The sequence below is a fragment of the Mchenga conophoros genome, linkage group LG4, assembly GCF_057382185.1.
Source record: "Mchenga conophoros isolate Kocher_MC1m ecotype Shallow Benthic linkage group LG4, M_conophoros_male_GT1.1, whole genome shotgun sequence".
In the NCBI taxonomy this organism is placed as follows: domain Eukaryota; kingdom Metazoa; phylum Chordata; class Actinopteri; order Cichliformes; family Cichlidae; genus Mchenga; species Mchenga conophoros.
The window spans coordinates 36949259-36962000 of NC_140529.1; the positions used below are offsets into that span (position 1 = coordinate 36949259).

Consider the following 12742-nt stretch of genomic DNA (forward strand, 5'->3'; position numbering starts at 1 on the left):
CGAGGCTGCCATTTACCCAACCGGAGAAAGACAAACTCAAAGACCGAAGCCCGCGAGTGGAGAAATATAGAAGCGCCTTCAGGGGGAAGCGGGAGAGACAAAAAACACGAATGTAAATACTTCAGAAGATCAGTGCCTCTCCATCACTGTTGACTTTGTTTAATCCTTTGAGCCTCTACAAACAATGGGAGATGGGATTTTTTCTTTTTTTTGTCACAACAAAATCCAGAAAATGTTATTTGTGTCACTGCTGTGCCACATCAGGATGCGCACACGCTCCCCTTCAGTAGGCGAATACGGTTCGTGTGCTTTTGTTTTAACGTCGCCGTTTTTATTAGCTGTTTAAGACATGCCCCAGTTTCTGTTTTCTGCTTATTAATAATACATAATAACACGAAACTGACATTTAATGGAGGCGACGAAGGCACGTGAGAGCGGGCACGCAGGGGACAAAAAGACACTGAAAAATAAACTATTTTTAGTTCATGTTGACATTTTTCGCTTTAGTATTCAAACAGCTGAGAGAGGACTCGTATCAGTTTTCTATGTATTCTTCCAAACCAAGTGTATAACCTGATATTTAACTAAAGCTGTTTTCACACAAGAACCCTGGAAAATGTCTCCGGATGCTTCTCCATAGCGAGAACATAGAGTTCGCTCTTTGTGACGGTGCAGCCTGGACACGCTGTGCAAGACAAAGACAAAGAGTTCTCTGGTTTTTATTAGTTTTCAGTTGTTGGTTTGAGTTTGGGTTCAGAGTGAGTTTGCTTTTTTCATTTTTTGCTTTGATTTTTTTTTAATTGTTCAGTTTTTGCTTAGTTTTGGTCTTTTTTTTTTATCATTTTAATATGTGGAAGTATCTCCAAGTAGACTTGTAGTCAAGACCGCCTAATCCGAGACCAAGACAAGACCAAGACCAGAGGGTATCGAGACCAAGACCGAGACAAAAAAAAGTCTTTAAACTGCAGCCAGATGCTATTCTATATACATATGCAGGACACCTTAAACTAGTTTTTTAATTAAGCAGCAAGGCAGAACAAAGTCGGGCCTGTATCAAGACACAGGGACTAAACCCCAATTCAACCAGACCCAGAACTGATCCAGAATTAAAACAGGACTACAACAGTAACCAAGACAGAACCAGAATCAGAACTAGATGATAGTAGCACTAAAAATCATCATAGACCTGCACTACACTTATTTTTTAATTCTACCAAAGTACAATATTTAGATTGAGAAAAGTTCATATAATTATTTAGCCTTGTTGTGCAAACAAGCCTGCAGAACTTAATATAGAATTTGAAAAATAACAAACCTAAAAAGAAACACTAGGTACGAGATACATGTTCTGATGAGTTTTGGCAAACAACCATTTGACTAACATGTGAGTCTCACCTGCTCTTCTGTCGTCTCCCTCCCTCTTTGTGCTGACAATCAAGCCAAACACCAACATCATCAAATATACAGTGGAAACCAGATGTTTAAATACTCTTCAGATAAAAACACAAACACTTTTTTAATTGTAACATCAAATCAGACTAAATGTTTATTTTTTTTAAGATTGATAAATATGAGAAACTATCTGTATTTCTTAATTGCAAATGGCACCAAATTGTATTCAAAATTGAGCCACACTTATGGAGCTCCACAATTCTTTGGGGCGACCGTGGCTCAGGGGGTTGGGAAGCGCATCTGTACTTGGTCCTGGTCGTTGTGTCCTTGGGCAAGACACTTCACCTACTGGTGTTGGCCAGAGGGGCCGATGGCGCGATATGGCAGCCTCGCTTCTGTCAGTCTGCCCCAGGGCAGCTGTGGCTACAACTGTAGCTGCCTCCACCAGTGTGTGAATGTGAGAGTGAATGAATAGTGGCATTGTAAAGCGCTTTGGGTGCCTTGAAAAGCGCTATATAAATCCAATCCATTATTATTTTCCTGGTGTTTTGGTTGACATCTCTTGATGTTCCCATGTCACAGAAACAGGCTCTGTGTTTTTCCTTATATGCATCCACAGCTGTGCCACCAATTTACTCACATGGACTCTACGAACCTATCAGAAGCTTCTTCAGCTCAGAATGGAATCGTCTGCAGTTTTCTTATTAATTAACAATAAACTTAGTGTATATGTACTCCTGAATTTGATGAAAGGGATTAAAATAGACAGCTCCCTCTTTTTATTCTGACATTTCACTAATTCAAAAGATATTTCAACATTTATTTATCTAAAACAAAAGTTTGCTCTAAATTGATGTTTAACAGTAAAAAAAAGTTTTTATGTTTTCTCCATAAAGTGTAAATATCTGGTTTCAGCTGTGAATATACTGCTGTGTATTGAAATTCCTCTTGTTTTGCATAGATATACTGAACAACATCCAAAGCATAATATATAAAATAACATTTACCTGAGTTTTTTCTTTGAAAGAAGCTCCTTATGTCCATTGTTGTGTTCATCAGTACACAATTGAAACCGATTTAGAGAGTTTGTTTAGCCGTGGAGGGAAACAACTGAAAATATGAAATGTAAGCTGAGACTCTCTAAAAAATCAGCATTGCTGTTCGGCTTTTTATTTATCCATTTGTTGATTCACTCAAAGAGCAAGTAACGCAACCAAGTGATCAGTTTGATATCAATCTTTTGTGATAAACCTTCATATTTACATTATTTGTACAGTACGAATGATTTGCTTTGGTGCCTGGTCAAACTTAAGCTCTCCTCTGTCTGCAGCAAACTCGCAGGCAGCAGCTTCTCCCCCCTCGCTCACATGGGTGCTGTGCTCAGTCGCCTAGTGCCTGAGCTCGGATCATACCAAAATTAGGGGGAATTTACAACGGTGCGATCTGTGCTTCGTGTGTTGTTCTTGTTTTATACAGTTGTCAGTCAGGCCTCTAACTAACAAATTACACTCCAAAAGACCCCATGCTTCTGAAAAAATGTCCGGGGCTCAAGCCCAGTAAGCCACCCCCCCGCTCCGCTGATGGTTGACTCCAAATCTCCCGAACACTATGTCGATTTGAGAACGCAAGACCGAAACAGCGAGACCAAGACAAAAGTCCGTCGAGACCAAGACCACGTAAAAGTGGTCTCGAGACCGGTCTCGAGACATCCAACTCTATCTCCGAGGCTTGCTAAAGGAAGACACCCCAGTTTTCATTAACCATACAAGCATGAGCAAATTAAGTAAAAGCTAACAACATTAAGATTTTTTCAAAATGTTCACCATGCGAGTCCAACAGAGGAGATTATGGATGCTGTTGTGTCAGTATGGAACAACATCTCTGGCTGCCCCTCATCACCACACAGTAAAGGTTACGTGACAGCAATTCACAGCATCATGTCAAGAAACTGTCAAACATCAGGTAAATAACTACAGTGTTTGAGAGAAAAACCCCAATAATCAGATGATCTCCTATTGGCAGCACTCGGCGACAGTGGGAAGGAGGAACTCACTTTTAACAGAACCGGGATCAAGGAGAGGGCGCTATCATCCGAGACCGAGTAGAAGAGGAAAAATCGAGCTTCAACAACGAACATTACACAGCTGCGTTCATTTACGTTTAACTTTTTAAATGTGTCTCTGAAGTAAAGATTCGGCTACAGGAGCTTGATTCAGAAATACGTGCTGCTGATGTCATCACTCGACTTATCCTGTTAATGGATAAAAATTAAACTGCTTTCTTAATGCAAAGAGGTTAGATTACATTTACTTTGATTACTCCATCATTTTTCAGGGTTGTACATTTAATTACGTGTAAAGTAGCCAACTTTATTTTTTACAGTTATTACAGATGTTTTAAGGCTGTAAAACCCGTCACTACACACTTTATACTCAGACAGGCGTGAACATTCTCACACTTTTCTCTCTTGTTTAAACACTCTAAAAAGTTCAAACCTTGGTAGAAAAATAAGTCCAGTATTATAGAAAGAAACCAAAGAGCAAACCCTGTTTTCAGGTCCAGAACATGTGAACCGAGCAGCTGCCAGAGAATTCAACATTAATGAATCACTGGTACGGAAGTAGAGGAAGCAAGAAGAAGGAGCTGAGTAAAGTTTGACTTATCTGACTGTTTTGTTTCACTTAATGCGCCTTATAATCGGAAAAATACGGTAACTTCTACCTTCCATTAGCATGTCAGGAAGTCCAACTTTTTGTGCGATGGTTAGCATCTTCCTCTGCCTTCTGGGAGCTACCGCAGCTGCCTTTGATGGTGCAAACGTTTCGTCGACAGTGTTGTTTGTTGGGGAGAAAACTTACAAACATACAGTGCAGCACTTCAGAGTCACGCTGTTAGCGATCGAAGATTTATGTAAATTTGACAAGCTGAACACGTTCTGTACTGTACAGGAGACACGGCGCGAGATTTTGACAATGGTCTGCAACCAATCAGGACGCAGGAGAAAATGCGCTGTATTAAAAAAAAACAAAGCACGCAAAATTGTACACAAAAATAAATCTGTGACACAGCGAGGCTGCGAAAGGTGAACTGCTTTATAGCGAGTGTATATTAATTTACATTCATTCACATTTCTCTCAGTGTTAATTACATTTATATATATTTATATGTATAATAATATTTATTTTACAGGTGCTTGACTTGCAGATGCCTTAAACCATTACTGTTGTTGGACGTTGGGCCTCACCTGGTCACATTATGTCTGTTTCTGACTGCTGTGGTGACATCATGGCAAAAATGTATTTGTGCGCACATGTTGAGAAGAACTCTGACATTGTGTTCACATTCACGTCCCGAGGCCCTAAGTAGCAGGTGATGGGTAAACTTCAGGCTTAACACTGTGTTTTCTGGGTTGTGAAGGTGGTTCCTCACCACAGTAACATGCTGCAGACCTGACCTGCAGGTTATGTTCAAGGTAAAAGATCAATATGTGCCAAACCACCGCCTACTAACCAATCAATTCTCTAGAAAATAGATCCCTGAAACCTGACGAACATCATTAAAGAAACAAAACAAACTTTATTTCCTGCTTTTTATTCCTGGTGTCTGCAAACAAAGCATTACTGTTATTGTTCTGTGAGCTGTAATACAGTGACATTATGCTAAAAATAGCCCCCGGAGCATTTTACTTGTTGACATTATGTAAAATGTTTCTGACTTGAATTATCTTTCGATATTAGATTGAGATGCAGCTGAAAGAGTAGGGCATAAACAGTCTAAGAAGCAAATCTAAACAATGCATTAATCTAATGGAACAAGCAGCTGTAATTATACCCAAATCTTCCCATTACTCACTACTGACAGTGATGACTCTATCAACCTAAACTGTTTGTTTCGGAGAGTTTTTAATGGTCTTTAAGAGCTTAAAAGCACACAAACTTTTTTTTATACTGGGATGTAAACGTTGCACAGTGCTCGTGCTTTCAGTTTGTGATCTCATGGTTAGACGGGTCGACCATCCAGTTGATAACCGCCTCCGCGTGATCGCACTTGAGCCTTCAGCTGTGCTGCAGCTCATCTATAGAACCTATAACCACTTTATCTTTGTCAGCTAGACTCGGAGAAACTGATTTTACAGCCACATCACCTCTGACCATCTTGTTTCATGCTTTACATTCATATTATTCCTGGATTTTAAATCTCTTAATATTGTTCTCGTTCATTTTCTGCTGTAGTGTTTTCACATGTATTATTATTAGAAAACATGTCCTGGATATGTTGTAGCACAGGCCTCCCCTGCACCTTTAACGATGACTTTTGTCACCTCAGTATGTCTGATTAAAGATGTGGGCTGATTAGAATAGTTTCCAGATGTTTCCCAGGGTAGCTTGAGACGCAGTCGTTTTGTTCTGTTAAGCCTGAAACATGGCAGAAATCACTGAGTTGAGAAAAGAGATTCGAGTTACTCTTAGTAGGCAAAGATCCCTCGAACCTCAGCGTGCTCACTTTCCCCCGATGAGGATCCTTAACAACAAAGCTGATTTTTAACTTTATTCCCTGATTTTTGTTTCCTGATGTCTGCAAACAAATCTGAAGTACTTCTATTGCTCTATAAGTATTCATAGATTTAATGCCAAACTTGGACACTGAGGTGTTTCAGTGCTGCAAGAGTAAATCAGCCTGTTTCTGATTTAAATTTAGCAACATGTAGCTGAAAGAACGAGGAATGAATCGTCTTACAGGCCAAATTTTTACCAAATCAAATACGCAAAATACTTTATATAATAAATAAAGGATCCAGGGGACGGGCTGAGACGGCGGCAGATCATCTCATCCTTTTGTTTGTGTTTCAGAAATCAGCATTGTGGAAGAGTCGAAATGAAATGTGTCGTTTTTGCCTTCAGCTGAGCACTTGTGCTATTTTTTAGTGTTTGGGTTCATTTTAATGCCTTCTGTACAATAATAAATATATATGCTATAACTTTCTACTTCACAGATACTCAAACAATAGCTGCAATGTCAACCCTCTCCCACCTGGTGGCACCCTCTGTCTGCCTTGGTTGTTGCACAGTTCATTCAGCGGCATCACTTTTCAGCCACGCCAGCAGCCGTGTGGGTTAACCCAAGTGTGTCATCGTCCCTCACGGCCTCGTTCTGTCACACCTGCTCCTCTCGCACACCTGATCCCGTGAAATATCACCTCCCCATTTTATTCATACATGTAACGGTTGATTAAGGTCAAATGGAGATCTAAAATATGATAAAAGCATCTGTTGGGCTCCGATAGAATCTGTCACCCCAACCGCAGCAATTGACCATAATCACACAATTATGAAGCGATGAGACACTTTGGCTTTATGGGGAGGGTGCTTTGCTAAAACGGCCGACGTAAAACCCCATCTGTACAAATGGGCCTTGGATTTGAGCCAAAGCGGGGGCTAAAAGACCCAATATATCAAGTCACGGCACATCTAGCAGAGGGGAGCCGAGGGCCGCTGACAAAACGACGAGCCCGCTGGTGTCAAAGAAAAACACGGCTCAAATATTTGTAGCCACTATCAATTTTGTAGATACAGGATTCCCTCGTGTAATTTTGGTAGCAAATACAATTAACAAAGATGATTCATGAGCCAAATGACGGCCGAGTCCAAACCGGCTTGTAATACAGTTCGCTCTTCAGCCGCTCGAGTATTTATATCACAGCGATTAATCTCGGATGACACGAGGCCCGCGCGCTTTCTTTGACTGCTGCTGTTTGAATGAATGCTCTGTTCATCAGTGTCCACACACATACCGCAGACATATAATGTTACAGCTGCACGTATACTGCAGGGGTGAATTTCCAGGTAGAAAAAATGGATGTTCGAGTAGAGTTTATAGCTGTGTTAGTATGAGCTAACAGCCTCGCTGCACCTTGGCATTGATTTTCCAAGTCTCTTGGCCTCTCCTGGAGGGGCGCACGACGTTCCTCCAGCAGGTATTTGGTGTTTTGATAGGAGAGCGCTATGATGGAAAATTTCCCACCGGTGTTAAAACGGGTTGAGACTGTAAAGGTCACAACGTCACTTCGCTCTTATGAAGATCATCGTTTTGTTTCACCGCGGGATAAAGGCGACAGATCGGAAATACTTTGACCCTCCTCTCCGCAGGGACGAGCCGGACCGGGCTGGGCCCAGAGGTCAGGAACACGGAGCGGTAGGTGAAAGGTCACCGTTCAGGGACAGACTCTAGGATCTCCTCTCCTCTTTGAGACATTTCTTGTATGCGGTCCTTTTCAAAAGAAACTTAATGACATAAAAAACTGTTTTTGTGTCCACTTCGTGAACAGCACACAGCAACAGTCCTCATATTTTTGTGCTATTCTATCACCGTGTGGACATAAAAACCACCGATTCTGCTAATAAACTGAAAACATCGTGTTACTTCTTCCTTCTTTTGTAATAGATATATTGTCTCTGCATCACGGTTATTATAGTAACTAACACTAAGTAATCTCTGCCATCACAATAAGACCTCAGCAGTGCCACACTGATGCTGTGATTCATGTAATTACAGCATCAGTGCCAACCATCCATTTCTTTTAGTATTTTGTGGCTGATTTTAGGAAATAATTTGAAATCCTTGGGCATCAATCTGAATCCCCGAGGAGCTTCAGGACAATCAGCCTGGAGACGGGACAGAAACTTGTCTCCAAGTTTGAAGAGACACGAGCAGTTGGAGGGACTGAAGGTCACTGTCACTCCATTATCTGCCTCCTCAGCCAATCGCAACACGGCGATCTCCAGAAACTGATGGAGGCCGAACTAAGATGCTCAATAAAGGAAAGTTTTTTTATAATATTCAAATTTTTCGTGATGCAAAAGTGATAGATGTCATGTGTCATTGTATATAAATGACACATGAAGTAAAATACAACCCTCAGATTTCAGCCTTCTCTTCTTTTAACGACCTATAAATCCCCGTGAAGCGATCCTCCTTTGTTTCCCGTCCAGTTTCGCTGCCATCGCAGTCCTCAGCAGACTTTATCCCATCACACAAAATAACAAGAATCAACAGGGGAGAGTATGAACCCACAATATGGCTCTAATAAATCAGCTAACGCAGCATTCATCACCAGTCTGTGTGCGCCTCTGTCGTTTGAGAGCGACAGAGGCTCGTCCTCCTCAGCCTCTCTGATGGAAGAAGAGCAGCAGGTTTCTTGTTTGGAGTTTTCGACAGTGCATCCATCAGCCCAGCACTGCGCCATCTGCTGCTAACGCTGCATGCTCGGCCCAGCTAAGTGCCATCTGCAGCCAACTTCGCTTACATCGCTCGGAGAACTTTTACTTTGGACTCGCGAGCGCTGAGTGGAGCAGGGGCGGGGCTTCGTTAAATCCGGTGATCTCATTTGTCCGTTTGAGAAGGCGGCAGCAGGTGAAAGGCAGAAACTTGGTAACGCGTAAGTTCTCCTTCTGTGCCATCGATCATGCTGAACACTTGGATTTTTGTTTCATATGATCCCATAAGACTTCATTAATGTCACAACCCTTCATCTACACACATTGTCCAACTCTTAGTCGTCCAACCTGAGCTGTAGTTATGCCGTCTGTCCAGATGAGGGAGACAAACCTTTAAAATGTACACACAGATCAGCCAGGAACAATCATGCACCGGAGACAACCGTCCCGCTGAGCCGGTCCTGCAGCGAGTCACTGTTTTCAGCTTAAAACTCAAATCAAAGCCGGCATCAGACCCTGCGAACAATGTGAGGCTGTTTAGAAATGATCGCACACGCAAGACTGAGAAATGTTTTATCTGAGAGACAAACGACTGGATGTGTTGTCTCATCAGTTTTGCATTGACCACGCTTTCAGAGACTGAGGGATCAGAAGCTGACACGTGCACACTGTGAAGATGGTTGCTTCTTAATAAAGGCAGTAAAAATAATGTAATTAGGTACAGTGGTATATATTTGATAAAACGTGCTTTAATTAAAGGAGTCAGTCTTTCACAAGTAAAAATAAGACTTTTAAGATCTGCTGGAAGATGTTCACGCTCGTCTGCAGGTTGTTCCCACTCCCAGCGTGCAGCACAAAGAAAGGCCGGCCTTGGTGACATCCCCTCCACTCTAATATGATTGTGGTTTAATACCCATTACAGCGGTGGAGAGGTGCTGTCATTAGCAATTCAGCAGGGCTGTAACTCACCTCCCCTTCTTATAATGATTGGGATCCTGAAAAAGAGGCGGCTATAAATGGAAACAAAAGTGCTGGGCTCAACAGAAAAGGAGCACCAGCCACAATTTGTGGGATGAGGCGAGCGCACGCTTGATGACCCATGGCCTTGTGGGTAATGCAAGGTCAGTCCGAGGAATTGGGTGATCTGAGAGCCAGGGGTTGGAAGAACCGCTTTGTTGGCACGAGCCGACAAATCAACAACAGCAGAGAGGGATGGAAAAATCTGAGAAGGAGAAAAGAGGGAAGAAAGCAAAGAGTGGCTGATACAGCGGGTGGTTTAATTGGAACTCCAAATCCCAAAAAGATTCAGTTCACATCATCTAAAAGTAGGAAACTAGCAGCGATGTTGGTGACAGGTGAAGTAACCAACAAGAAGTGGGCGGGGTCCTGAATTAAAGGAACTTTGGGGTGAATGGGGAAGAAGAGTCGCTCGCAGTCATGAGGAGGAACATAGATGTACTGTGTCTGCAGTCAAAGACACCATCAGTGATTCTGCCTCCATCACCTTACCACACTACTTCACACAATCCAAGCAGTGTTGCCGTCTCTGGCTCGCAACTCGTGCTATTTTGGACTTGGCCTAGTTTATCTCCGGGGAGATTGTTTGGTTTCTACGCGTCTCTCTGGGTCGGTTGGCGCCATGCTAGCATTAGCCAGCTTCACCCAGCAGACGATGCTCACGGGCTGAGGAAGTGTGGCATCTCTAAGTCATCCGAGTGACGTCCTCTGTGTCAGCTGACTGCAGGTTTCTCAACCTTATAAACATCACATTTACATAATGGGCCAACATGGGCCATGAAGTCAGTTCCATGATCACCAATATGCTAATTGAGCACCGATCAATGGCCATGAGTGCCTATGACAGGACGGACCCTTGACTCCCCGCTCAGACCAGCGTTCCTCCTGGAAGTGTACGCCTCACCAGTGAAAGAGCGGCCACAGACCTGTGGGTGTAAATAGACCGCAGAGTCCCGGCCTGACGAGGTACTGTAGCTCGTCTGTGGTGCGCCATCTGTTTAGTCGAAGGTTGTTTGGTTTAAATGATGTTCTGCAACTTGAAAACCACAGAGATGTGATGTTTTGAGAAAACGTGTCTCTCTTCTCTCCTGGATCTTCCAGAGGATCCTTTAGGTTAAGCTTGCCATCAAACCACATGTACTCGGGGCCTCCCTGATATGATGTTCTCCCCTAATGCACACACAGACGTGTCACTGGCCCATCAGACACCCGTTTGTCTCATCATACGACCAACAAACTCCAGAAGATCTTCAGAAAGCCTCATCACAGAGAAAGCACGCAGCATTACAGAAGTTAGGATAAGGCAGAGGTCTATCTCTCTAACTAGCGGGCATAATTATCTTCTTCTTCATTAGAAAACTAAAAAGAGAAGTGTGTTCCCTTTAATTTGCCGCCTGCTGTGATCTTTTTTATTTTATCCTTTTCCACAATTAACCCAATCTGTTACGGCCAAAAGAATTAGAAACTCCGAGGATGAGCAGCACTTCTGGACTGCAAATTTTACAAGAAGTGCTTAGAAGTGAAGTCTGTCAGAGAGAAAGACGTGTTACTATCAGAAGAGGGGTGGAGGGAGATTTAATATTATTTCTGATTATAAGACTATGTGGAAACCATTAAAAGATCTCGTTCTGGTCGTTCTGCATCTTGTAAACTCCAACCCGTCTGTTTATATCTGATAAGTTATGGCTGTAGGAGTTTGCATGTTCTCTGCGTGGGTTCTGTTCTGTACTCCGCTTCCTCCCACAGTCCAAAGACATGCAGTTAGTGGGGAAAGGTTCATTAGTGACTCTAAATGACCCATATGTGTGAATGTCTCTGTGTGTTAGCAATGCAACAGACTGGCGACCTGTCCAGGGTGCACCCTGCCTCTCGCCCTAAGACAGCTGGGATAGGCTCCACCCCCCAGCGACCCTAACAAGGAAAAGCGGAAGAGAATGGATGCTTGGAAGTTATGACTGTATCTAATATCCAATATCTGAGGTCTTAATTACCCCAAACTTCAATCGTAATATGTCAGAATGTGTCCCGGCAGGGTGGATACAACACACTAATCATTCATCAAAAAATAATTCCCATTATTTTACATACTTTTCTCTAAAAGACAGTGTTCGGGTGACTAATGAGGACTTAAATTTAACACGATGACGATGAATTTACCAAAATAATAGTTTACGGGTGAAAAAACAGCGTCGAGCTTCAAACGAGCACAAACCCAAAGCGAAAAACATATTTCGAAACATTTTCTTTCCGTAAATGCATGAAGTAGAAGCATAAAGAGAACAACTGCAAAGGAAATAAAACAAGTTTGGGATGTTTTCTGGAACGAAGCTGGAAAGAAAACTGAAGAAATAACATTTAAACCTTTGTGGGAGACAAAAGCTTTTCGTTTCTGCCTCTTGGTAAGACAATTAGAGCCCATCTGTGACACTGTAACTGTGCTTATTCATATTATTTATAACGCCGCTGGTTCCTAATTGGAGTCAAAGCACTGACATCAGTTGAAAATCTGTCTGCTTGATTATCTAACGCAACGAAAACAAAGCTCCGCGAGCAAAGAGCCTGGATGATCGCTCCTTCGGACCATTTTTTCACTGGAAACAAAATCGAACCGATGATGAATCGCTGTCTTCTCTCTCTCTGCGTTTGCCTGGTGCCAAGGCGCTCAGGATTTAGAACCACTACTGGTGTCCATCTGCACACCGGATTTAAAATGTGGCTACGCTGTGACCCGTCTGTTGTCCGAGGCCTCTGGAGACGGAGGGAGAAGAGGACACGGTGCCAGGAAACGCTCGCTCACTCTGACAGGCGAACGTGTACGCTCGTGCGGCTTTTCTCGAGACCAAAGCTCTTTATCGGGAGGTGCGAATCATTCACGCAGCTCGTGAAGAAGAGCGTTCTCCCCGTGTGCTGACGGGAATAAAAACTAATTCTGATCAATGAAATGAAGCGTTTAACGCTATCTTAGCTGAACTGAGGGTGTTTGTCTTTGTGTTATGATCTCATTTCAGATTACATTTTGGGGGATCAAAAAGTGTATTTGCAGACGTGCAGATTAGTGTTATCAGCAGGAACAGTGTGACCTGTGAAAAATGAGGATGTACATGAGAGAATCTGTGTTG

General features: G+C 42.7%; 1 protein-coding gene across 2 annotated transcripts in view; it reads right to left on the minus strand.

Moving 5' to 3' along the window:
• Positions 1-12742, minus strand: part of LOC146576711 (uncharacterized) — a 152108-nt gene that overhangs the window by 17868 nt on the left and 121498 nt on the right. The gene's annotated exons all lie outside the window — the stretch shown is intronic.